Below are 25943 nucleotides of genomic sequence, written 5' to 3' on the forward strand. Positions count from 1 at the left end.
TTATAATGTTCTGCAGTAGATGAGATGTATATTATAATATTCTGCAGTAGATGAGCTGTATATTATAATATTCTGTAGTAGATGAGCTGTATATTATAATATTCTGCAGTAGATGAGCTGTATATTATAATAATCTGCAGCAGGTGAGCTGTATATTATAATATTCTGCAGTAGATGAGCTGTATATTATAATAGTCTGCAGTAGATGAGCTGTATATTATAATATTCTGCAGTAGATGAGATGTATATTATAATATTCTGCAGAAGATGAGCTGTATATATAATATTCTGCAGCAGGTGAGCTGTATATTATATTATTCTGCAGTAGATGAGTTGTCTATTATAATATTCTGCAGTAGATGAGCTGTATATATAATATTCTGCAGAAGATGAGCTGTATATTATAATATTTTGCAGTAGATGAGCTGTATATTATAATATTCTGCAGAAGATGAGCTGTATATTATAATATTCTGCAGTAGATGAGCTGTATATTATAATATTCTGCAGTAGATGAGCTGTATATTATAATATTCTGCAGTAGATGAGCTGTATATTATAATATTCTGCAGCAGGTGAGCTGTATATTATATTATTCTGCAGTAGATGAGCTGTATATTATAATATTCTGCAGCAGGTGAGCTGTATATTATAATATTCTGTAGTAGATGAGCTGTATATTATAATATTCTGCAGCAGGTGAGCTGTATATTATAATATTCTGCAGAAGATGAGCTGTATATTATAATATTCTGCAGTAGATGAGCTGTATATTATAATATTCTGCAGAAGATGAGCTGTATATTATAATATTCTGCAGCAGATGAGCTGTATATTATAATATTCTGCAGCAGGTGAGCTGTATATTATAATATTCTGCAGAAGATGAGCTGTATATTATAATATTCTGCAGAAGATGAGCTGTATATTATAATATTCTGCAGTAGATGAGCTGTATATTATAATATTCTGCAGCAGATGAGCTGTATATTATAATATTCTGCAGCAGGTGAGCTGTATATTATAATATTCTGCAGTAGATGAGTTGTATATTATATTATTCTGCAGCAGGTGAGCTGTATATTATAATATTCTGCAGTAGATGAGCTGTATATTATAATATTCTGCAGAAGATGAGCTGTATATTATAATATTCTGCAGAAGATGAGCTGTATATTATAATATTCTGCAGTAGATGAGCTGTATATTATAATATTCTGCAGTAGATGAGCTGTATATTATAATATTCTGCAGCAGGTGAGCTGTATATTATATTATTCTGCAGTAGATGAGCTGTATATTATAATATTCTGCAGCAGGTGAGCTGTATATTATAATATTCTGTAGTAGATGAGCTGTATATTATAATATTCTGCAGCAGGTGAGCTGTATATTATAATATTCTGCAGAAGATGAGCTGTATATTATAATATTCTGCAGTAGATGAGCTGTATATTATAATATTCTGCAGAAGATGAGCTGTATATATAATATTCTGCAGTAGATGAGCTGTATATTATAATATTCTGCAGTAGATGAGCTGTATATTATAATATTCTGCAGTAGATGAGCTGTATATTATAATATTCTGCAGCAGATGAGCTGTATATTATAATATTCTGCAGCAGGTGAGCTGTATATTATAATATTCTGCAGTAGATGAGCTGTATATTATAATATTCTGCAGAAGATGAGCTGTATATTATAATATTCTGCAGTAGATGAGCTGTATATTATAATATTCTGCAGCAGATGAGCTGTATATTATAATATTCTGCAGTAGATGAGCTGTATATTATATTATTCTGTAGTAGATGAGCTGTATATATAATATTCTGCAGTAGATGAGCTGTATATTATAATATTCTGCAGCAGGTGAGCTGTATATTATAATATTCTGCAGTAGATGAGCTGTATATTATAATATTCTGCAGTAGATGAGCTGTATATATAATATTCTGCAGTAGATGAGCTGTATATTATAATATTTTGCAGTAGATGAGTTGTATATTATATTATTCTGCAGTAGATGAGATGTATATTATAATATTCTGCAGCAGGTGAGCTGTATATTATATTATTCTGCAGTAGATGAGCTGTATATATAATATTCTGCAGCAGGTGAGCTGTATATATAATATTCTGCAGAAGATGAGCTGTATATTATAATATTCTGCAGTAGATGAGCTGTATATTATAATATTCTACAGTAGATGAGCTGTATATATAATATTCTGTAGTAGATGAGCTGTATATTATAATATTCTGCAGTAGATGAGCTGTATCTATAATATTCTGCAGTAGATGAGCTGTATATTATAATATTCTGCAGCAGGTGAGCTGTATATTATATTATTCTGCAGTAGATGAGCTGTATATTATAATATTCTGCAGTAGATGAGCTGTATATTATAATATTCTGCAGTAGATGAGTTGTATATTATAATATTCTGCAGTAGATGAGCTGTATATATAATATTCTGCAGTAGATGAGCTGTATATTATAATATTCTGCAGTAGATGAGTTGTATATTATAATATTCTGCAGTAGATGAGCTGTATATATAATATTCTGCAGTAGATGAGCTGTATATATAATATTCTGCAGTAGATGAGCTGTATATTATAATATTCTGCAGTAGATGAGCTGTATATTATAATATTCTACAGTAGATGAGCTGTATATATAATATTCTGTAGTAGATGAGCTGTATATTATAATATTCTGCAGTAGATGAGCTGTATATATAATATTCTGCAGTAGATGAGCTGTGTATTATAATATTCTGCAGTAGATGAGTTGTATATTATATTATTCTGCAGTAGATGAGCTGTATATTATAATATTCTGCAGCAGGTGAGCTGTATATTATATTATTCTGCAGTAGATAAGCTGTATATTATAATATTCTGCAGTAGATGAGTTGTATATTATAATATTCTGCAGTAGATGAGCTGTATATATAATATTCTGCAGTAGATGAGCTGTATATTATAATATTCTGCAGTAGATGAGTTGTATATTATAATATTCTGCAGTAGATGAGCTGTATATATAATATTCTGCAGTAGATGAGCTGTATATATAATATTCTGCAGTAGATGAGCTGTATATTATAATATTCTGCAGTAGATGAGCTGTATATTATAATATTCTACAGTAGATGAGCTGTATATATAATATTCTGTAGTAGATGAGCTGTATATTATAATATTCTGCAGTAGATGAGCTGTATATATAATATTCTGCAGTAGATGAGCTGTGTATTATAATATTCTGCAGTAGATGAGTTGTATATTATATTATTCTGCAGTAGATGAGCTGTATATTATAATATTCTGCAGCAGGTGAGCTGTATATTATATTATTCTGCAGTAGATAAGCTGTATATTATAATATTCTGCAGAAGATGAGCTGTATATTATAATATTCTGCAGTAGATGAGCTGTATATATAATATTCTGCAGTAGATGAGCTGTATATTATAATATTCTGCAGCAGGTGAGCTGTATATTATATTATTCTGTAGTAGATGAGCTGTATATTATAATATTCTGCAGCAGATGAGCTGTATATTATAATATTCTGCAGCAGGTGAGCTGTATATTATAATATTCTGCAGTAGATGAGCTGTATATATAATATTCTGCAGTAGATGAGCTGTATATTATAATATTCTACAGTAGATGAGCTGTATATATAATATTCTGCAGCAGGTGAGCTGTATATTATATTATTCTGCAGTAGATAAGCACGGGGGTCAGTGGGTGCTCTTGTCTGCTGGCCCAGCTATCTTTAGACCAGGGCTCATATCATTGAATGCCCGATCTCTTTTACCGTGGGCAGAACACTAAGACAACACAGAGTGATGGTAAACAGTGTGGCAATAATTTATTGAACCACCAGCAATCAATAACATATAGAACAGTCCCAGCAAATCCATCAGATGGTACAAATTACAGAGTCTCACCCTTCCGCTGGCCCGCTTGGATTAGAGCCGTGAGATATGTGGCCAGGTGACCTGATTGTCCCAACCTGGATTTTTCAAATCGTCTCTGAATTTCATCAATGGTCAATGGAGCAGATCTGTATTTTTCCAGCCAGACTGTGGTCCCTTAGGCTAACATCATATAGAGTCTCCCCGAAAAGACGCAGATACTCCTTTTTTATAGTTCACATTTGTCCTTTCAAGCCATTATTCAGAATTTAAGGGTCAGGGATCATGATTAGTGTTGAGCGAGCATGCTCAACACTGCTCGGTACTTGCACGAGCATCTCACTACTCGGGATGTTCGGCGAGCACCGAGCATTTCCGGGTTACTCGGGCGGGAGCTCGGGTCTCCGCCCTGCATGTTTGGCGCTCTTTACAGAGCCAATGAACATGCAGGGATTGCCAGCCAGTCACTGTAATGCCGCAGCCTTGTTGGTTGTGGGCATTACAGTGATTGGCTGACCGCACAGCGTCACCTCGAGTATTTAAAACCGGGTGCCGCCATCTTGGACACAGTCACTCCGGATCAGACAGTGTAGGGAGAGTGCTGCTGAGCTAGGGAGAGATTTATACTGCGAAATAGGTAGTGTAGAGTCTCTAAAGCTTGCAAAATCAAACAGTCCTTCTGAGGACTAATATTCATCCCAGATATCAGGCAGGCAGGCAGGCTGTAAAGGAGACGTAGTGGTTATACCAACAAACACTGCATTACAGTCCTGTGTGCTGCTGTTGCTCAAATTGCTAGACTTAGCCCCAGGTCTCAGGGGCCAGGAAAAATTCTTTTTTTTTTATCTAAATCCTCTTTTTTTTTTTTTTTCCTCACTCAGACTGTACAAATACCCATCTTATTAACCTTTTGGTATTTTTTCCCCACAAAAAAAAAATTGAGTGTGTCTGTGAGTGTTCAGACACAAATATATCTGTTTAAAAGAGTCTGGTTTCGGCCAGATAGCTAGAACTGTGGTTTTGCAGTTCCACGGTTCAAATCTATGAATTATCTACTTTTTTGCCTTTTTTCCATAATAAAAAACAGTTTGAGTGTCTCGCTGACTGTTCAGGCACAAATATATCTGTTTAAAATATTCTGGTGAAGGCCAGATAACTAGAACTGTGGTTTTCCTCTTCCACGGTTCAAATCTGGGTGTAATCCACCTTTTTGCCTTTTTTACATAAAAAAAACAGTTTGAGTGTCTCGCTGACTGTTCAGACACAAATATATCTGTTTAAAAGATTCTGGTGTAGGCCAGAGAAATAGAACTGTGGTTTTCCTCTTCCATGGTTCAAATCTGGGTTTAATCCACCTTTTTGCCTTTTTTACATAAAAAAAAACAGTTTGTGTGTCTCGCTGACTGTTCAGACACAAATATATCTGTTTAAAAGATTCTGGTGTAGGCCAGAGAAATAGAACTGCGGTTTTCCTCTTCCACTGTTCTAATCTCCTTTTTATTACCCTTTTGCCATTGATAGTGCGAGCGTAAGCTAGTATACTTCATTTACAATGGGCAAGGCGTGTGGCAAAGGACGTCGAACTGGACGTTCTGGTGATGGTGCGTGCAGAGGACGGGGCCGTGGCCAAGGTGAAAATGTGCCACAACCAACAGCCACATCTTCTCGCTTCCAGTTCTTGACCGAATTACTAGGGAAGCACACAACAAAAACACTTTTGCCAACTGATCAGTGTGAACAGATTATTAATTGGATAGCAGATAATACTTCCAGTCACCCTGGCACCACCATCTCCAGTCTGTCTTCCACACGATCAAGTCTTAGTAGCCGTGAGTCTCGACCGCATACTCCTCCTCACCCTGATGCTCCTTCCTCCCACCATGCCGAGTGTCCTCAGACAGCAACTAAATCCCACACTTGGACACTCTGAAGAGCTGTTCACTGGTCCATTTCCATATTTGGGCCCCTCGCCTGCTCCGCTTGAAGTGGTGAAACAGGAGATCCCATGTAGCGATGGCCAAATATTTGAACAGCCACGGCCACAGGAAGGCGACGCTGGCAATTTGTCACAAGAGGTGGACGATGACGAAACACAATTGCCAGGAAGTGAGGAGGAGGACCGTGGTGCGGAAGTGGAAGAGGAGGAGGTGGTGGATGATCTAGTAACTGACCCAACGTGGCAGGAGGACACGCAGAGCGAGGCAAGCAGCACACAGGGGGAGGGAGACAGAGTACCCCAACAGGAAGGAAGAAGCAGTGTGGTGGCCGCAGACAGAAGGCGGGCAACCATTCCCTGTAACACCAACACGAGGGACGTTGCCAGTACAACCGGTAGGTCTTCCAGAGTCTGAAATTTTTTTAAGACTCTGTTAATAACCCCAAAAAGGCCATTTGTACCACCTGCCAGGCCAGCATCAGCAGGGGTGACAAAACTACCAGCCTGACCACCACCAGCATGATCAGGCACATGTCAGCAAAGCACCCGACTTTGTGGGGTGAATCCCAGGGTCCACGACCAGTGTCAGTGGGTATCACCACTGCTTCTTCCTCTGTTGTGCGTGTAAGAGAACCCCCTGTTGTGCGTGCAAGGCAATCCCCTGTCCATACTGCATGCAAAGATGCCCCCTCTTCTTAGTCTTCACTTGTTATGGCAGTTTCTCAAGAAACAGCATCAACGTCCACGTCCCACCGCAGCGTTCAATTGTCCATATCCCAGACATTTGAACGAAAGCGCAAATTCGCAGCCAAACGCCCCACAGGCCACAGTCCTAAATTTGCACATTTCACGACTGCTTGCGTTGGAAATGCTGCCTTTTAGGCTGGTGGAGACGGAATCCTTCCACAACCTTATGGCGGTGGCCGTCCCTCGGTACTCGGTCCCCAGCCGACACTATTTTGCCCGGTGTGCCATCCCCGCACTACACAAGCACGTAACCCAAAACATCTGCCGTGCCCTCAACAACACAGTTACTGGGAGAGTCCACCCGAGAACGGACACTTGGACAAGTGCTTGTGGCCAGGGACGGTACATCTCCCTGACGGAACAATGGGTAAACATAGTGGAAGCCATGACCCAGTCGAACCTTGGGACGGAACACATCCTCCCCACACCGAGGATTGCGGGCCCTATGTCTGTCAGAGTTCCCCCACAGTGTACAGCTCCTGCGCATCATCCTCCTCCTCCTCCTCATGTTCAGCCTCCATCTCAGATATCACCACATCAGTTACAAGCTGGAAGCACTGCAGTACTGCCTCAGCCAAGCGGCAACAGGCTGTGCTGAAACTCATAAGCTTAGGTGATAAACCTCACACTGCTTGTGAGTTGTGGACAGCTGTGAAAGAGCAGGCAGATCTGTGGCTGAGATCGCTGAACCTACATCCAGGCATGGTCGTGTGTGACAATGGCTTCCGCCGCCCTTGCTGTGTTGCTGCAGCGTTTGCAGCTTCCGGCACACCGACTGGTGTGTGATGGAACATTGGAACTCTACCCTCCACATGTTGCAAAGGATTTGTGAGCAGAAGAGAGCAGTTGTGGAGTACCAGCTGCAACAAGGCCGTCGATATTCAGGTCAGACTCCACACATAAGACCTCAGGAGTGGACCTGGATGTCTGACATATGTACCATCCTGACAAACTTTGAGGAGTCCACCAAGATGGTGAGTGGCGATGACGCCATCATTAGCGTCAGCATCCCACTTGTCTGTATTTTGCAATTCTCTCTGCAGAGAATTAAAGAGGAGGCATTGCAGCCAGAGTATGATGAGATGGATCAAGAAGCCATAGCGGGCAATTACACACAGCCAAGCCTCATCTCATCCTAACGTGCATTGGGGACAATGAGAGAGAGGAGGAGGAAGAACAGGAGCTGGTATCATGCGCTGTAGACGGTAGTACCTGTACAACGGACATACCATCGGTTCAGCGTGGATAGCCTGAGGACAGGGGGGTGGGGGAGGAGGAGGAGGAGAGCATGGTCAGTCGTCATCTTGGTGAGGACACGGAAACCTTGCCCGTTACCAGTCTGGCACGCATGGCTGACTTTATGTTACGCTGCCTTAACCGTGACCCTCGCGTTGTCAAAATGTTGGGTGACTGTAATTACTGGTTGGTGACACTTTTAGACTCCCGCTACAAGGAGAACTTTCACTCTCTTATTCCTGAGGTGGAGAGGTCTACAAAAATGGGGCAGTACCAAAAGGTCCTTGCTGCAGAACTGTTAAAAAAATTCCAATCTGAACACGCTAGCGGCAGAGGTCACAATTTGTTGCCCAACCAAGGCGTACATGCGAAAGAGACGCAACTCCAATCCAGCAGAGGCAGGGGAACACTGTCAACGTTCTGGAACAGTTTTCTGAGACCTGCCCAGCTTACAGGCCCTGAGGCGCGGGGTACTCTCACAAGGAGTGGAAAGTTTCAAAAGATGGTGATGGAGTACCTTGCTGACCGTGCCAGCGTCCTCCGTGATTCCTCTGTGCCTTTTAATTATTGGGTATCCAAGCTGGACACTTGGAATGAACTCGCTCTGTATGCTTTGGAGGTCCTGGCCTGCCCTGCCGCTAGCGTGTTATCGGAGCGTGTTTTTAGTGCCGCTGGAGGAATTATAACTGATAAGCGCACTCGCCTGTCAACTGACAGTGCTGACAAGCTGACCCTTATCAAAATGAACAAGGGCTGGATTGGGCCAGACTTCTCATCACCACCAAATGACAGCAGAGTAACATAAAGTCAAAACCACTGTGTTATTTAGGGAGGTGTAATCCCATGCACGGCTTCACACCCACACATGGGTATACGCTTCCTCATTTCGGCTGTTTTTTGCTCTTCTCCTTATCCTCAGCCTCCACCACCACTATACCACCAGGGTGACCGTTGTCCGTGTTTCCAGCATTGCAAGTTCCTCCGTCCTAATTTTTGGCAGCTTTTGCTTGGAAGGCATAGGCAAAGACTATGGGAGACCCACTCCCCAATAATGGGAATAATGTTTTTAATATGCTGTACTGCATGGCTCTTGTAAGGGGCATTAAAATCGTCTTGTTAAGCTACTGTGACCTCCACGTCTCTTCCAAGGGTCATTGATATTGTCTTTTTATTCCACTGGGACCTCCACCACTCTTCCAAAGGGCATTGATAGTCTTTTTCTTCCACTGCGACCTCCACCACTCTTCCAAGGGGCATTGATATTGTCTTTTTATTCCACTGCGACCTCCACCACTCTTCCAAGGGGCATTTATATTGTCTTTTGATTCCACTGTAACCTCCACCACGCTTCCAAGGGGCATTGATATTGTCTTTTTATTCCACTGGGACCTCCACCACTCTTCAAAGGGGCATTGATATTGTCTTTTTATTCCACTGGGACCTCCACGTCTCTTCCAAGGGGCATTAAAACCGTCTTGTTAAACCACTCTGAACTCCACGTCACTTCCAAGGGGCATTAAAACCGTCTTGTTAAGCTACTGTGACCTCCACGTCTCTTCCAAGGGGCATTAAAACCTTCTTGTTAAACCACTCTGAACTCCACAGCTCTTCCAAGGGGCATTGAAATATTGTTTTTAATTACCTCTAACCTCCACGACTCTTCCAACGGGCATTGCATTTCCTCCTAATTTTAGTCAGTTTTTGCTTTTCAATGCATAGGCGAACACTAAGGGAGACCCACTCCCCAATAATGGGTAGAAGGTTTTTAGTATGCTGTAATCCACGTCTGTTTCAAGGGGCATTGCAGTTCCTCATAATTTTTGGAAAGCCTTCCATTCACTGCTTAGGCTAACAGTGTACAGGAGACCCAGTTGCAATAAATGGAAAAAAAGGTTTAGTTAAGGCCCTCTGACCTCCATGTCACTTCCAAGGGGCATTGGAGTGCCTCAAAATTTTTGGTAGGCATTGCACTCACTGTATGCCCTACAACTGTGTAGCCAAACTGCTCCTTTTGGTACAGAAACATATCCTACAAGACATGTATGGTTGACTGGCCTGATATTGATGTGAATGGTCCCTGTTCCTCCTGCTATTTCTCCTTTGCCACCACCTCATCCATCATTCATCACCTGAAGCTTTGTTTTAATGGGAGTCATAGAACTGGGATAGTAGCAGGAAAAAATCCAGCAATCCTCAGAGGAGGTAGGATATGCTTCCTGACGAAGCCATTTCCATGCGAAACGCGCGTCGAGGCTACTGCACATCCCCAGCATCTCGCTCTAAGCTGCCCCAGACTCTGCCAACATGACCCAAGGTAATGTTAATCTTTTGATGCCACTCTCCCTGCTCCGTTGATGTGGGTGTTGTTATAACATAACAATAGAAAGCAGTACTTAGTGTCCTGCAATTAACCCCTTCAACACCTGACATCCTATACAGGGGGAATCGTTATTTGCCATATCTTTCTTTACCATAGGGTCCCACTAATGCGGATTTCTCTGACTCTAAATCACCTGACCGAATCTGGACTAGGATTTTTACTTGACTATAATCTTGTACTACCTAGCTGGCAGCACAGACTTACATCTATTACATTTAATATTTTTGGTAGGCATTGCACTCACTGTATGCCCTACAACTGTGTAGCCAAACTGCTCCTTTTGGTACAGAAACATATCCTACAAGACATGTATGGTTGACTGGCCTGATATTGATGTGAATGGTCCCTGTTCCTCCTGCTCTTTCTCCTTTGCCACCACCTCATCCATCATTCATCACCTGAAGCTTTGTTTTAATGGGAGTCATAGAACTGGGATAGTAGCAGGAAAACATCCAGCAATCCTCGGAGGAGGTAGGATATGCGCCAAAACACTGACCACCTCAGGCCTATCCGCTACTACATACATGCGCTTCCATTCCAAGGAACAGAAAGCTAAGGAGATAGATGGCCTCATGATCATGAATAATTTACTCGTTGTGTAGGAGGCCGACCACTGCTGCTGTCTACCTTCTGAACTTTGTGTTGAAGCCTGATTTACCCAGGACCCGCAATCCTCTATGTCTAGAGGACATGTTGCATCCCAGTGTTCAACTGTGTCCCGGCTTCCACAATATTAACCCAGTGTGAAGGCATCAGTGAGATGGACCATCCCTGGCCACATTCACTTGTCCACGTGTTTGTGGTTAGGCTGTCCTTCCCACTAAATGCACTGGGGAGGGCTCAGGTAATGTTTTGGTATGCGTGCTTATGTATAAGGTGCACCGGGACAAATAGGGGCGGCTGGGGACCGAGTGTGGACACTCGGCCGCCGGGCGGCTGGGGACTGAGTATGGATACCAGGCCGCCGATGCAGCCATAACATGGTGGCCGGCGTCTGCCTCCACAAGCCTAAAAGGCCTCATTTCAAGTGCAAGCAAGCTAGCAGTATGGTATTGCAGCCTGGGGGTGGGTGGGTGGCAGGCTGCACACTTACGCTCACATTCCAAGAAAACAAAGCAGATGCTAACTTCTATCATCATCATGCTCCTCACCTTGGCACTCTCAACTCCCCTGATTGAGAAGCCAGGGCCCACCGGAGGAGTCTGGTTGTCTGGTGGGCTCGTCCAATGCTGCCCTAAAGCAGGCCAAGCTAAGAAAAGTGTGGGGAAGGTTCCCAGGACAAATAGTGGCGGCTGGGGACTGAGTATGGAGACCTCGCCACCGACGCAGCCATGAGGTAGTGGCCAGCTTCGGCCTTCTCCAAACTAAAAAGCCCCATTTCAAGTCCAAGCTAGCAGTATAGTATTGCAGCCTACAGGTGGGTGGGTGGTTGGCTGCATATTTGCGCTTGCATTGCAAGGAATGGGGGAGGTACAATTGAACACTGCCCTGGGACAAGGACTTGCACAGGGATAGTTGCAAGTCTGCATCTTCTGAAGCAGCAAGGATCACTTCCAATGGGCACACTTTTAGGAATTGACCTGGGTGTCAGAGATGCTTCCAGGGGTCTTCCCCATGCTGTTCCCATGTCTTTTCAGCACTGTATGCATGTGTCACACAGCACATGACCAGATAAGGTTGTAAAATGTTAAAATGACATTTCCTGGTGAATGCATTTGTCACGGTTGAAAGCAATACAAAAGTGCAAAAAGGCATAAAAAATGCTACTTGTGAACATAGCCCAAGGTGTGGAGGAGTGTTTTTGTTTTTGGTTATTTATTTTACCTTATATACAAGACTTTACCCTGGAAAGGATGTTCCTTAACATATTTCACAGGAAAACAGTTTCACTTTCGTTTTTGAACGTTTTATTGTGAGTCCAATGTGGTTGCTGTAGGAGAACTCTGCCCATAGAAGACGTTGTATCCAGTCATCCTGGTGAGCAGAAATAAAGGGGCAAGCATACTGTAGTTTTCAAGAGTTTTGTTAACTGGTTTCACTTGTCCATTGCTCTGTGGATGGCACGCGGTGGAGAAATCCAGCTGGACATTCAGCAGCTTGCAAAGATCTCTCCAAAATTTAGATGTAAACTGGACTCTGCGGTCAGAGACAATGTGGAGAGGGAAAGCATGAGGATGAAACTCATGCTGGAAGAACTATGTGGCAAGCTTGGGAGTCCAAGGTAGGCCGACCAAGGGGATAAAGTGACCCATCTTAGAGAACTGTTCCACCATGACCCAGATGGTGTTGTAACTAGAGATGAGCGTTGTTCTACTCGAACTGTTCGCCAATCTCAAATTCGAGCTGTTTTGGGCGGTGTTCGAGCCGTTCGGCGAACACGAACAATTTGAGAAAAATTCGGCTGCTCGAGGTTATGTTCGATAACTGTTCGTGCACCAAAATCATAACTGGATTTTTTCTCAGTAATGATGAAAATTAATGTTAATACGCAGTTTGAGTGTACAGCGGGGTGGGGGGAGGGGCAGGGGATGGATCTCTGCAGGAACAATGAAGATCTCCATTTTTTTTTCTCTTTCCCGCATTTGCAGTGGGGAGGTGCAATCTGTCAGCCTATCAGCAGCGCACACACGGAGCGAAGTGCTTTTTTTCACACAAGCAAGGGCATGTGTCATTGGCAGTGTATGTCACATGTCCTTGCCCTATAAGACCAAGCCATTTTCCCCGTCGCCACCATTTTCTCACTGCTGCAGCTGCGTGTTAGACGGCACCGCTGTTGCTGTGTGCGCTATACCTTGTTAATTTCAAGCCAATTTTCGCACAAATATACAGATAGCTTGGGAGTAGGGAATAGTTGTGATTGCAGTCCTTTTAAGGACTAGGTTACAGCATTTCCTACGACTTTTATCAGGGAGGTCTGTGCTCTTAAATAGATAGGTTGTGGGAGTAAAGACTAATTGTAATTGGGGTCCTTTTCAGGACTAGGTTACATGAGTTCCTATCAGTTTTTGCCAGGCAGGTCTGTGCCAGTGCTGTGCAAGTTTTTTTCACAGCATTTGGCTGAATCTAGCAAAGCTAATCCTTTTTGGCCTATTGCAGAGTGTGTTAGTCAGTGGAGTAGCCTATCTGTGTTGCAAGATATAACACCTGTGTATAGAATACCAATTTTTTTACTGCACCTAGTGAAGTAAAATCTTTTGGGCATAGCATCATTCCATTAGTCCATCTATACTGACCTCCATCAGGTTGCAAACTGAATATAATTTTTTTCTGCATCTAGCTCTGAAAAAATATTTGGGCTTCTAGCAGTGTGTGGGACTTGGTCTATTAGTCCATCTATACTGACCTCCATCAGGTTGCAAATTAAAAATATTTTTTTTCTTCATTTAGCTCTGAAAAAATATTTGGGCTTCTAGCAGTGTGTGGGACTTGTTCTATTAGTCCTTCTATACTGACCTCCAGCAGGTTGCAAATTGAATATAATTTTTTTCTGCATCTAGCTCTGAAAAAATAGTTGGGCTTCTAGCGGTGTGTGGGACTTGGTCTATTAGTCCATCTATACTGACCTCCATCAGGTTGCAAATTAAAAATAATTTTTTTCTGCATCTAGCTCTGAAAAAATATTTGGGCTTCTAGCAGTGTGTGGGACTTGGTCTATTAGTCCATCTATACTGACCTCCATCAGGTTGCAAATTAAAAATAATTTTTATCTGCATCTACAGTACCTCTGAAAAAATATTTGGGCTTCTAGCAGTGTGTGGGACTATTTGTATTAGTCCATCTATACTGACCTCCATCAGGTTGCAAATTCAAAATAATTTTTTTCTGCATCTAACCCAGCCAATAGTTTTGGCCTAATACCACAGTTTGGCCACTCAGCTCTGCTCGGTTACCATCCATTGTTTTTTTGTGCAAACAACTCCAGAGTTGTGAATTAGTTAACCACCAAAATGAGTGGAAAAAGGCCTGCTGCTGGTGGAAAGGGGAATAGGCGTGTTGGGAAGGGGAAAAAAGGTTGTGTCCGTGGGGTAGGTGTTAAAGCAACAGTAACATCTGCAGAAGAAAGACCATCTTCCAGCCAAACTAAAATGTCTACTTCTTTTAGCGGACAATGTGATAAGATCCCTTTCTTACGGCCACGCCAATCGCTACAAATTCCAGATGAGGCACAAAAACAGCAGGTGCTTCAACGGATATCAAGTGCTCCTTTAAGTGGGCTCTCCTCCACATCAACTTCAACATCACAAATACTCCAGTCCTCAAAGGTGTCACCCAAATCGCACTTGCTTCCTCACAGCTCCCAAATCTCCAGCTGCCCGTCTGAGTGTGAGGTAGAACAGATGGTTGAGTCTGCAGAGCTGTTTACTCATACTATAGCCTGGGAATCAGAGGTCGACTCCAGCGCTTCTGTGAATCCAGACGAGGAAATGATCTGCACTGATGCCCAGAATCTTTATGAGTCGGATCCAGGACCAGACGCAGAAGGTTCTGACCATAATGTAGACCCTCATTCCCAAACTGTAACTCCTGTTGGTGGAGACAATGAGGAAGATGATGATAAGACTCAAATACCTGATTGGAGCGACAACTTTAGTTTTTTGTCAGGGCAGGTTGGCTCTGAGGACGACGGGTGTGATAACGCACAGGGTGATGATGATGAGGTCGGAGATCCCACTTACTGTCAACCCACAGTCAGCCAAGAGATGAGGTCAGCAGAGGAGGTGGAGGAAGATGCTAGTGACGACGAGGTCAGGTTGCGCCTTCCTGGACAGAGACGTAGTACTGGAAGCACGTCAACAACTGCATCCTCAAACACAACTCTGCCTCTCACCACAAGTCGTGGTGGCTCTTCAGGTCGCATGGGTGCTAAGCCTTGCATAGCCTGGGCATTTTTTCAGATCGATAAAGATGACCCAACTCGTGTTATCTGTAACATTTGTCAGCAAAAGCTAAGTAGAGGCCAAAAAATACATAGTTTGAGTACTTCATGCATGAACCGGCACATGGACATGAAGCATAAGTTGCAGTGGGAAGCTCAGTGTGCTACAATGCGGCCTAGCCGGCCGGGCCAATCACCGTCTGCCATATCTTGTGCATCCGCGGCCTCTTCATCCTCTGTGACTGGGGGGACAGCAGTCACACCTGTTTTGGGGCGCAGACCTGCCACCTCTTTACCCGCAACAGCCAGCGTGATTGGCAGGTCATCATTTTCTTTGGAGGTGGTAACACCAGCTGGTGTTGAGCGCTGTCCGACATCGATAGCACCACCTTTGGATCAAGGCAACCTAACATGTCCGCCTGCATCTTCCTCACAGACCGGCATTTTGCCGGGGACACCCTTATCAACCCCGTCTAAGCACAATAGCCAGCCCTCGGTCCCTCAGATGTGGACAAGTAAAAGACCATTTCCTCCTAGCCATGAGAAAGCTAAGAGGTTGAATTTCACCATCTGCAAGCTCTTGGCTACAGAAATGCTGCCTTTCCGCCTGGTGGACACAGAGGATTTTCGAGACCTTATGTCCGTCGCAGTGCCCCAGTACCAGATGCCCAGTCGGCACTACTTCTCAAAGAAAGGTGTGCCTGCGCTCCACCAGCATGTTGCACACAACATCACCGCTTCTTTGAGAAACTCTGTGTGTGACAGGGTGCATTTCACCACAGACACTTGGACGAGTAGGCATGGACAGGGGCGTTACATGTCGCTGACTGGGCACTGGGTAACTATGGTGACAGCAGGACAAGGGGCTGCTGTCCAAGTCTTGCCGTCCCCACGAGTTGTGCGTCAATCCTCTTTATGTCAAAGTTCCTCCACTGCTTCTGCCTCCTCAACCTCCTCTCGGTCTTCCACCTGCACCCAAAGCCTGTCTGGTCATGCCACAAGCTTTCTAACTGCGCAGAAGGGATCCTGCACACCTCCTTACTATGCTGGCAGTAGGGCTCAACGTCATCAGGCGGTTTTTACATTGAAATGTCTGGGAAATGTGAGTCACACAGCTGAGGAGTTGTGGTCAGCTCTGGAGAACCAATTTCATGAATGGTTGTCTCCACTGGACCTGAAACCAGGGAAGGCCGTGTGCGACAATGCTGCAAACCTGGCTGCGGCCCTTCGCCGGGGCAATGTCACACACGTGCCTTGTATGGCTCACGTGTTGAACCTGGTTGTCCAGCAATTTTTAGCCCACTATCCCAGACTAGATGGCCTTCTGCAGAGGGCACGGTCGCTGTGTGCTCACTTCCGCCGTTCGCATCCCGCAGCTCAGCGACTTACATCTCTACAAAAGTCGTTGGGCCTGCCACTTCACCGGCTAAAATGCGATGTGCCTACCCGGTGGAATTCAACTCTGCACATGTTGCAGCGACTGTGGCAGCACCGACAAGCCCTGGTGCAATACGTTCTGACGTATAGCCTGGGCCAACGAGATTCAGAGGTGGGGCAAATCACGCTGGAGGAGTGGTCTCAGATCAGGGACCTATGCACCCTTCTGCACAGTTTTGAAATGGCGACGAAGATGTTTAGTGCTGACGATGCCATTATCAGCATGACTATTCCGGTGATTTACATGCTGGAGCACATGTTAAACAGAATTCGGAGTCAGGTGGTGGCACAAGAGGAGGTGGAGGAAGTAGAGGAGGAGGAGTTGTATGCGGAAGGGCTAACATCTGCAAGGTCCAGACGGTCGGCAGCACCAAGGCGGCAGGCATGTGAGGGTGGGGGAGATGGTTTTACCAGGGCGCATGGTAGCAGCCAAACTAGTGAGGAAGGTGCAGGGGCCCAGGAAGAAGTGGAGGACGAACTGATGGAAGACTCATCAGATGAGGGAGACCTTGATCACATTTCTGTTGTGCGAGGTTGGGGGGAGAGGACAGAGGAAGGAAGCATGATTGTTACCTCGCCACCAACACAACAGGGACTTGGTGCTCCTGGATGCGCAACACACATGAGTGCCTTCTTGCTGCACTACCTGCAACATGACCCTCGAATTGTGAGAATTAGAAATAATCCTGACTACTGGGTTGCCACACTGTTAGATCCCCGGTACAAAAGTAAATTTGCAGAAATTATTCCTGCCATAGAAAGGGATGCACGCATGCAGGAGTATCAGCAGAGACTGTTGCAGAATCTTACATGTGCTTTTCCACAAAATACCAGTGGTGCACGTAGTGAATCTCACAGTTCCAACTTGCCAACCGTGGGACCGTCAAGTGTTCAGCACTCAAACCGTAACAGAACCACAGTATCTGCTGGTAACATCAATTTTGCGGAATCATTTCACCACTTTTTTAGCCCATCCTTTGCAAGGCCACAGGAGACAAGAAGTCTGACACATAGTCAACGCCTAGAGACGATGGTACAGGAGTATCTCCAAGTAAACATTGAAGCCACGACTGTGTCACTGGACCCTTGCTCTTTTTGGGCTTCCAATCTGGATAAATGGACGGAGCTAGCCACTTACGCCTTGGAGATCTTGTCATGCCCCGCAGCCAGCGTTCTGTCTGAACGTGTGTTCAGCGCTGCTGGTGGTGTGCTGACAGATAAGCGCACGCGACTCTCCACTGATAATGTAGACAGACTCACGTTCATAAAGATGAACAAATCATGGATCCGAAACGACTTTTCTACCCCTGTGTCATCCTGGGGAGAGTAAAAGCTTGATGATTGGTTAAAATCACCCTACCAAACGTTTTAAGCTTTCAAATTACTAATCATGTTTATCTGTATCTTGACTGGAAAATAATTTGGGCTTTGTAGCAGTGTGCAGCACTGATCCTATTAGGCCATCTATACTAAAGCTTCACCAGATTTAAAATTAAAAATAATTTTTAGCTGCATCTAGCCCGGAAAATAATTTTGGGGCTCCGAGATGCGCAAGGCACATAAGTGCCTTCTTGCTGCACTACCTGCAGCATGACCCTCATATTGTCAGAATTCGAAGTAATCATGACTACTGGGTTGCCACACTCTCATTTTAATAAAGACCAAAAAAATGGTCATTTTTGAAATTATAAGCATTAGCAGGTTGTTAGAAACTGAAATCAAACAGTTTTCAACTCAAAACTTTATTCTAGGTGATGTTACATTTTCACATAGGACCCCTTGTTCGAAAGGAGCTTCTGAACTCTCTCGTCCATTGAATTTGTCAGGTTTTGGATGGTTTCTGCTTCAATTGTTTTGCATGAGGACAGAATACCCTCCCAGAGCTGTTGCTTAGATGTGAACTGCCTCCCGCCATCATAGACACTCCTTTTAATGATGCTCCAAAGGTTCTGAATGGGGTAGAGGTCAGGGGAGCATGGGGGTCACACCATAAGTTTGTCCCCTTTTATGCCCATATCAGCCAGAGATGCAGATGTTTTATGTGCAGCATGAGATGGTGCATTATCATGCAGAAAAATGATCTTGCTGTGAAATACACGGTTCTTCTTCTTGAACCATGGCAGGAAGTGCTGTTTGAGAAAATCCACATACATTATGGAGTTCATCTTTAGCGCCTTCAGGGATCCTAAAGGGGCCGACAATCTCTCTCCCCATGATTCCAGCCCAAAACATTACTCCACCTCCTCCTTGTTGGCGCTGTAGCCGTGTTTGCGTGGGGTGTCCATCAACCAGCCATCCTCCACTCCATCCATCTGGACCATCGAGCGCTGCACGGCACTCATCCGTGAACAAAACAGTTTTGAAATCAGTCTTCATGTAATGTTTGGCCCACTGGAGCCGTTTCTGCTTGTGTGAAGTGGATAGAGGAGGTCGACAGGATGGCGCATGCACAGCTGCAAACCTCTGAAGGACCCTGCATCTTGTTGTTCGGGGGACGTTGGAGGCACAAGCAGCTTCAAAAACTTGTCTGCTGCTATGACAAGGCTTTTTTGCCGCTGCTCTTTCAACCTGACGTAATTGCCTGTAAGAAAGAGTCCTCAATTTGCCCTTATCAGCACGCACACGTGTGTACTGTGAATCAGCTACATACTTCTTGATTGCCAAGACACTTCATCCTGATCATCGCACAATGTTGATTGTAGTCATGCCTTGACCTAAACACTCCACAATTTGTTGCTTCTCAGCAGCCGACACATCCTTTTTCTTTCCCATTTTGGCAGAAAATGTAGGCTGCTTAATAATGTGAGAGAGCCTTCTTAAGTAGTCTTGCCTTTCATTGGACACACCTGCCAAACTAATTAGCACAGGTGTCTGCAATTGCTTACAGTGATATAAAGAGCCCTGACACACATCACCATCAATGAGTTTAACTGACAAACAAACAAATTCTTCCCTTATCACTCCTAAACACTTTTTGCATAATAATTTGGAACGCGGTGTACATGTGCTTTTCCACAAAACACCAGTGGTTCACGTAGTGAATCTTACAGTTCTAACTTGCCAACCGTGGTCTGTATGGAGTTGTTCAATAAAGGGCCCAAAATTAAGATAACATAGATGGGAGAGGTCTCTATGAATAGGAATTCCTAAGTATTTGATACCCTGTGAGGGCCAGGCAAAGGGAAAGTTGGACTGGATGGAATCCTATATGGATTTGGGGAGGGAGACATCGAGGGCCTCAGACTTCGCTGCATTGATTTTAAAATTTTACCATGTAACAAAGTGATCTATTTCAGCCATAACAGCATGGATGGATATATGTGATTGAGTGATATATACTAGGACATCATCAGCAAATAGAGAGCACTTGTACTCGGTGCCTCCCACCTCAATCCACCTAATATTGGGGTTATGGCGAATTGATGAGAGCAGGTGCTCCGTCACTAGGATGTATAAGAGAGGGGACAGAGGACATCACTGCCTTGTCCCATTGGTGATTGTGAAAGGTGATGAAAATGTTCTGACGCACCCCCTGGGCCTTGGGACACCCGGAGCCGGACCCTTTTTGGTGGATGCTGGTGGTTGTAGTCTTCGTGGCGGCGACCCAGTTCCGTGGCTCAGGGCGGTCAAACCAGTGGCGGAACTATTTATGTGGTTTTCATGTTTAAATGTCCGACTACGCCACCCGTGGATTGCGGTCAGAGTGAACCGCCGCTACAGGGCAGACCACTGAGGCTGGTGTTGTGGGTGCAGCAGAGCGTAGCATAACTCCCCACGGGAGGAGTATAGCCTCAGGGCAGTGTATGCGGAGGATGGGGGTGATGGTGCAGGGCAGCAGCAGTAACGACACGGAGTCAGTGATGCAGTTCAGGGCCTTTACTCACAGTTCTTATTATCCAGACCACGTCTGCAGGTAACGGCTGCCCACGTCGTACTGTGCTCACCAGGTGAGGGGCTCAGACAACTCCCAGATAACTTTGGAGCACTTCACAGGACCCCCTTTGTGTGTCCTTTGTCTGGCCTTTCTTACCAACACTTCTGTCCGGCTGCCTCGGGCCTCGTCTTGGTAAACTTGGCGCCAGTTTCCCTGACCCTATGTGGTGCCTTCCTAGCGGGTGTAGCGAGGGGCTGCGCCACATAAAATGTCAGAGCCTCCGGTTTCTAGCTGAGGGTCGTTTCCTGCCTCCACTAGTTCGGGGACCGGTCTCCCCCTTTGGCCTGACCCCTCCACGCAGGTGGATTCGGGCGTGCGGTGGCGACTCGCCCGTCCGCACCCCTGGGATCCCTTCATTCCTCGTTCCTGGAGCCTTCTCCGCTCCTCTTCCTTCTCCCTCTTCCAGGCCTGGGCCTCTGTTACTAGGCCCGCCTCCGGAGCAGAGCTCATGCAGAGCCCCTGCTCCCTGCCACTTCTGCTCAGACTTCTCTGCACTGAACTAAGATGGTGCCCACCTTTTATACTCCCTTCTCAATGCACCCAGGAACTGCTTCCTCCCTGCTCCTGCACTACAGGGTTCCCCTTCCTCAGTGTTCCCTCCCCCCACTCCAGCCAGGGACAGGGACTGTCGTGCCCATCTCAGGGGCATATTGGTCGCCCTGCCCCACGGCAATGTGGTGTAATGCATGCAGGTGTCGGGTCCTGATCCACACTCCATCCTTACCTGAGAGTGAGATATCACACCTCTGGGTGAGGTGCAATACGTCTGTAGCAACCGAGCCCTCAGGGTGCTACAGTTCCATTTATCTTCAGCCTAGGTGACGTATTGCGATACAGGGCCGTGATTTTGGCTATAAAAGGGTCCCCTAGACCCCTACCCCAAGCTTTTTAAGAGAATCATATATGGCGTGCCAGGAGACTCTATGGAATGCTTTCTCAGCATCCAACGAGAGTATCTAATTACAAATTTTTAACTGCATCTAGCCCAGGAAATACTTTGTGCCTAGTAGCAGTGTCTGCTAGTGAGCGGATTATCCCGGCTGTTAAGCAAGCTGCACCACCTGTAGTTTAGACACTTAATTTTTTCAAAGGAAATGCTTCGGGACCATGGGATACTTAGTGAAGAGCATCAGGAGGCACCCCAAGGCATAGGGGCTGGGACTGGCAGTAGGATGCCTTGCGGTGGACAGCCGAGCTCGATCCTTATAAAAGCTTTTTAACTGCAGCAGCTTTAGTGGACGCTACTGGAGCTGGAATTACCGCGGCTGCTGGCATGAGACTTGCCCTCCAATAGATCCTTGTAAATGGATTTAAAGTGTATTCATTCAAATTAGAGAGACAATTTAAATTAAAAAGCTTAGAGCTGCCTCCACCACAGGGGGGCTCGCTCGACCCACCAGCGGACAGGCACCAGTATTGGGAGAGGGGGGCTGGCCGTCAGGGTTCACCGCGGCTCTGGCACAAACCCGGCGACACAGAGGTGGCACGGGCAGGAGCGGACTGGCCGTGTCGGCTTCTCACTTTTTGGATTTTAGAAGGGCATGACATGCCTATATCTGTGTCTCCCCCTCCTTTTACTCCTCCACCTCTTTTATTTTCGCATGACTATATGTACTTGTCACTTTTCCATGTGTTAGTTATGTCTTCTGAGCAGTTTGTCAGCTTTTGGACACCTGGCTTGACGAGGAGTGCCCACCTGGCTTGACGAGGATTTAGCCGTTGGGTTGACTGCAGAAAGGTTAAGTTCTTATGATCAGTGTATATAATAACTGGAGAGCTGGTGCCTTCCAGTAGATGACGCCATCCTTCTAGCACCATCTTAATGGCCAGTAGTTCGCAATCCCTAATAGAGTAATTACGCTCAGTCGGTGAGAACAGTTTAGAAAAGAATCCACAGGAGACAGATTCCCAGAAGAAGTTTTTTGCAGAGGAACTTCCCCAGCATCGATAAAGGAGGCATACACTTCTAGTAGAAACTGTTTGTTAGGGTCAGGGTGATGCAGCACCGGAGTTCTCATAAAGGCCTCTTCTAAGTGCTGGATAGAAGACACGACAGACTCATTAATTGTTCTCCCATAGACGCTGCAGAACCTGACGTACGTGTCTTCTATGGGTGGATACAGTAGATAATGAGAGAATATCAGGATGTCGTCCAAATATACAACCATTTTAATATAAAGAAGGTCCCTGAAGATGTCATCTACTCGTTGCCTTTGCATATCTGGATCAAGTTATAATACACTATTAGATCCAATTTGATGAAAATCTTAGCCCCACGGATTCTGTCAAAAAGTTCTGAAATCAAGGGCAGAGGATAATTGTTTTTGATGGTGATTTTGTTAAGGCCCTGATAGTCAATGTAGGTAACCATCCTTCTTTGTCACGAAGAAGAAGCTGGCAGCAGCAGGAGAAGAGGACTTACGAAGAAATCCCTTGGCAAGGTTCTCTTGGATATATTCTGATATGGTCTGAGTCTCTGGTAGTGATAGAGGGTATACCCAGCCTCGGGGAGGAGAGGTGCCAGACTGAAGGTCTATGGGGCAATCGTAAGGTCTATGAGGTGGCAAGACCTCTGCCTTCAATGTCAAGCCTGCAAAGGCTTGACAATAGGTGGGCAGAGAAGAACAGTTCGTAGGCATGGAAGGCAGAGACTAGGTCAAGACCTTGGCGAGGCAAGCGGTAGCGCACGACAGTCCCCACTGAAGCACTTAACCGGAGGACAAATCGACAGCTGGCACGTGTGAACGCAACCATGGCAGACCCAGCAGGACAGAGTTCACAGATTTTGACAGCACGCAGAACAAAATCTTTTCAGAATGCAGAGCTCCAATCTGGAACCTGACGAGCTATCTCATGAATTGGATAGGCTCAGCCAAGAGTTGTTCATGTATGGAAGCACTAGCCATGGGTTGATCAAGTCGTTGTGTCGGAAGTTGAAGCTCAAAAGCCATGTCCTGACAGGATGAAGTTGGCAGCCGAACTGGAATCAATATGGGCGGTAGTGTAGAGAGACTTCTCACCACAGGCCACTGTGACTTCGGTCACTAGTTTATGAGAGCAATCTTTTTCACCTAGGGTCATCTCTTTCCGACCTACCCTAGGTGTTGCAGTTTCCCGGCTTCACTGGGCACAGGTGAACTTAATGCCCTTTGCCTCCAGAATACATGCATTGGTTCTTACTTATACCTTCGCTAACTCTCCTTTACAGAAAATATGACCTGCTTCACTAGCATTGGCTCAACAGCAGGAGGTGTAACTTGCGGCAGCAAGAGATACTGGAAGGCTGTTCCCAGCAAAATGAGATTGCCTTGTTGTTGGCTTCTGGGCATGCATGAATTGGCAAAATTATGCGCAAAGCATCTCCATTTTTTCTTATTATCTAGAGTAATTCAATTTAAATTTCTAATGTTTCATGTGTACATGCTATAGCACTACAGAATTCAACTTTATTTTTTTATTTGACGTGCCCCCCAGGGCAATGGGGTGCTCGGCAGCCGGGCCTTTAGATACTGGGGAATGAGATATATGTATGCCACAGTGGCTGCGGCCCGGTCCGTGGCCCAGGGCGGTCAACAAAAAGGGGATTATTTACAAGGGAGTTGTAGTTTGATCGTGACGCCACCTGTGGTTTCCGGTAATCGGTACCGGCGCTGCTGCAGACCTCTGGGGCAGTTGATAGGGCAGCTTGGTTGGAACGGCTCCCCACAGGTGGAGCCGGCTCCAGGGCAGTGTAGGATGGATGGGGATGCAGGTGAGCGGTGGCCAGGTTGGATCAGGGGGAATGACGGACACGCACACAGGGGTTCCCTTCAGTACCTTTACTGGTGTGGATAACTGGTACGGTCCAGGGAACTCGGTGGTAAGGGTGCACTTCTGGACTCTTCCCAGTGAGCGGGTATAAGGCCTCCTGGTCCGTTGCTTCCTCTTTCTAAGCTTCTGACCTGCCTGGAGCTAGGCCTGGCTTCTATGCTGTTTCTCTCTCTCTCTCTCTCTCACCTGCTGGCTTTGTAGAAGGACTTTCCTCTTGGCAACCACTCTCCCTGGATGCTGGGGCCTTCGTGGTTCCTAGTCCTGTCGATGGGTTTAGCTTCAGGTCGACCGGGGACTTGTAGTCCTCCTGGTATGCCGGTGATCCCTACTGGGTGTAGATGCCCCCGTTCTGGGGTGAGCCTATGATGCTCCTCTGCCCCCTTATCACTTCTCTCCTTCTCTCCTTGCCTCCGGCCACACTCGGGGCCCTCAACTCAGGCTTCAGCATGTGCTGCAGGCCTCAACTTGCCTCAGCACAGCAGCCAGCGTGCTGCTACTTCACTGAGCACACTCTTAACTGATCTAGCAGACTGATCTGACTACCTAACTCCACCCTCCAATATATATGTCACTGACAGACTCCCTCTGGTGGTATGAGGTGGAAGGGTGGAGGTGTTTGTGTGTAGCGAGGGTCTCTTGTGGAGAAGCCCATCCATGCACCCTTTTGAGTCCTGTGGTACCTGTGAACAGCAGGGCGCCACATTCCCCCCTAGTACAATTCAGTACTCCTGGACTCAAGCATTTTGTAAAAGGTTACAACAACAACAATTATAATAACAATAATAACATTTCCTTAAAACATATAATACACCCTTCTAAAGTCTCAGTGAGATCCATTACAGGTGTCCATCTCATTGGTGAAGGTGCAAATGGAGCAGTATGAGGGACCCGTCCGAAAACCCTCAACGTAGGCCCTCGTCTTGGCTGCAGGGCATAGGTGATCCAGGTGTTGGACCACGTCTTCGGCCACTCCAAACGGGTTTTTGTTCTGAGGTCATGTGTTGCATAAATAAAATCAATAAAGGGGGCACTTTAAGGAGTACAACTATTTACAAATAAAGTTTTTGGCTGCTCACAGTCCTCAGCCTACAAGTCTTTAAACCCTTACGGGTAACTAAACACACATATATATTTTCAGTTCACATAAATAATAACAGCAGGCAATACCCAACTGGATAACTATTTACACTGCAGCCATTTTTAACTTATTCCCTATACCTGGCAGGGATTTGGCCTTGTGTGCTGCGTGTAGACCTACGTAGCACTGGGGTGTTATTAGTGTCTGTGCGTGCACTATCCGCTAACCTATCAGATCTACGTGTGGGTAAATTATAGAACTGCCTCAATCTCTCTATGGGACTGGCAAGTACAGTGTTTACTGGGCCTTCTGGCTCTGCTTCAACTGGTGATCCTTCTTCTGGGGATTCTTCTTGTTCCTGAGCAGGCTCTTCCTGGGCGCTTACAGGTTCTACTTGCTGTGGAGGTTCTTCTGGTTGCTGATAGAAGTGCATCACTGGTATGATAACTGCTCCATCAAGTTGAGGCCAGTCTGCAGGGAAATCTCCTAGAACTGTATAAAGTACATCTTCTTTGGGTTCTTCCGGTACTATAAGAGGTACTTCCTTCTCCTGTGGCTTCAATAGACCTGG

The sequence above is a fragment of the Phyllobates terribilis genome, unplaced genomic scaffold (genome assembly GCF_046119375.1).
Source record: "Phyllobates terribilis strain yellow unplaced genomic scaffold, ASM4611937v1 Scaffold_76__1_contigs__length_6945272, whole genome shotgun sequence".
NCBI classification, from domain to species: Eukaryota; Metazoa; Chordata; class Amphibia; order Anura; family Dendrobatidae; genus Phyllobates; species Phyllobates terribilis.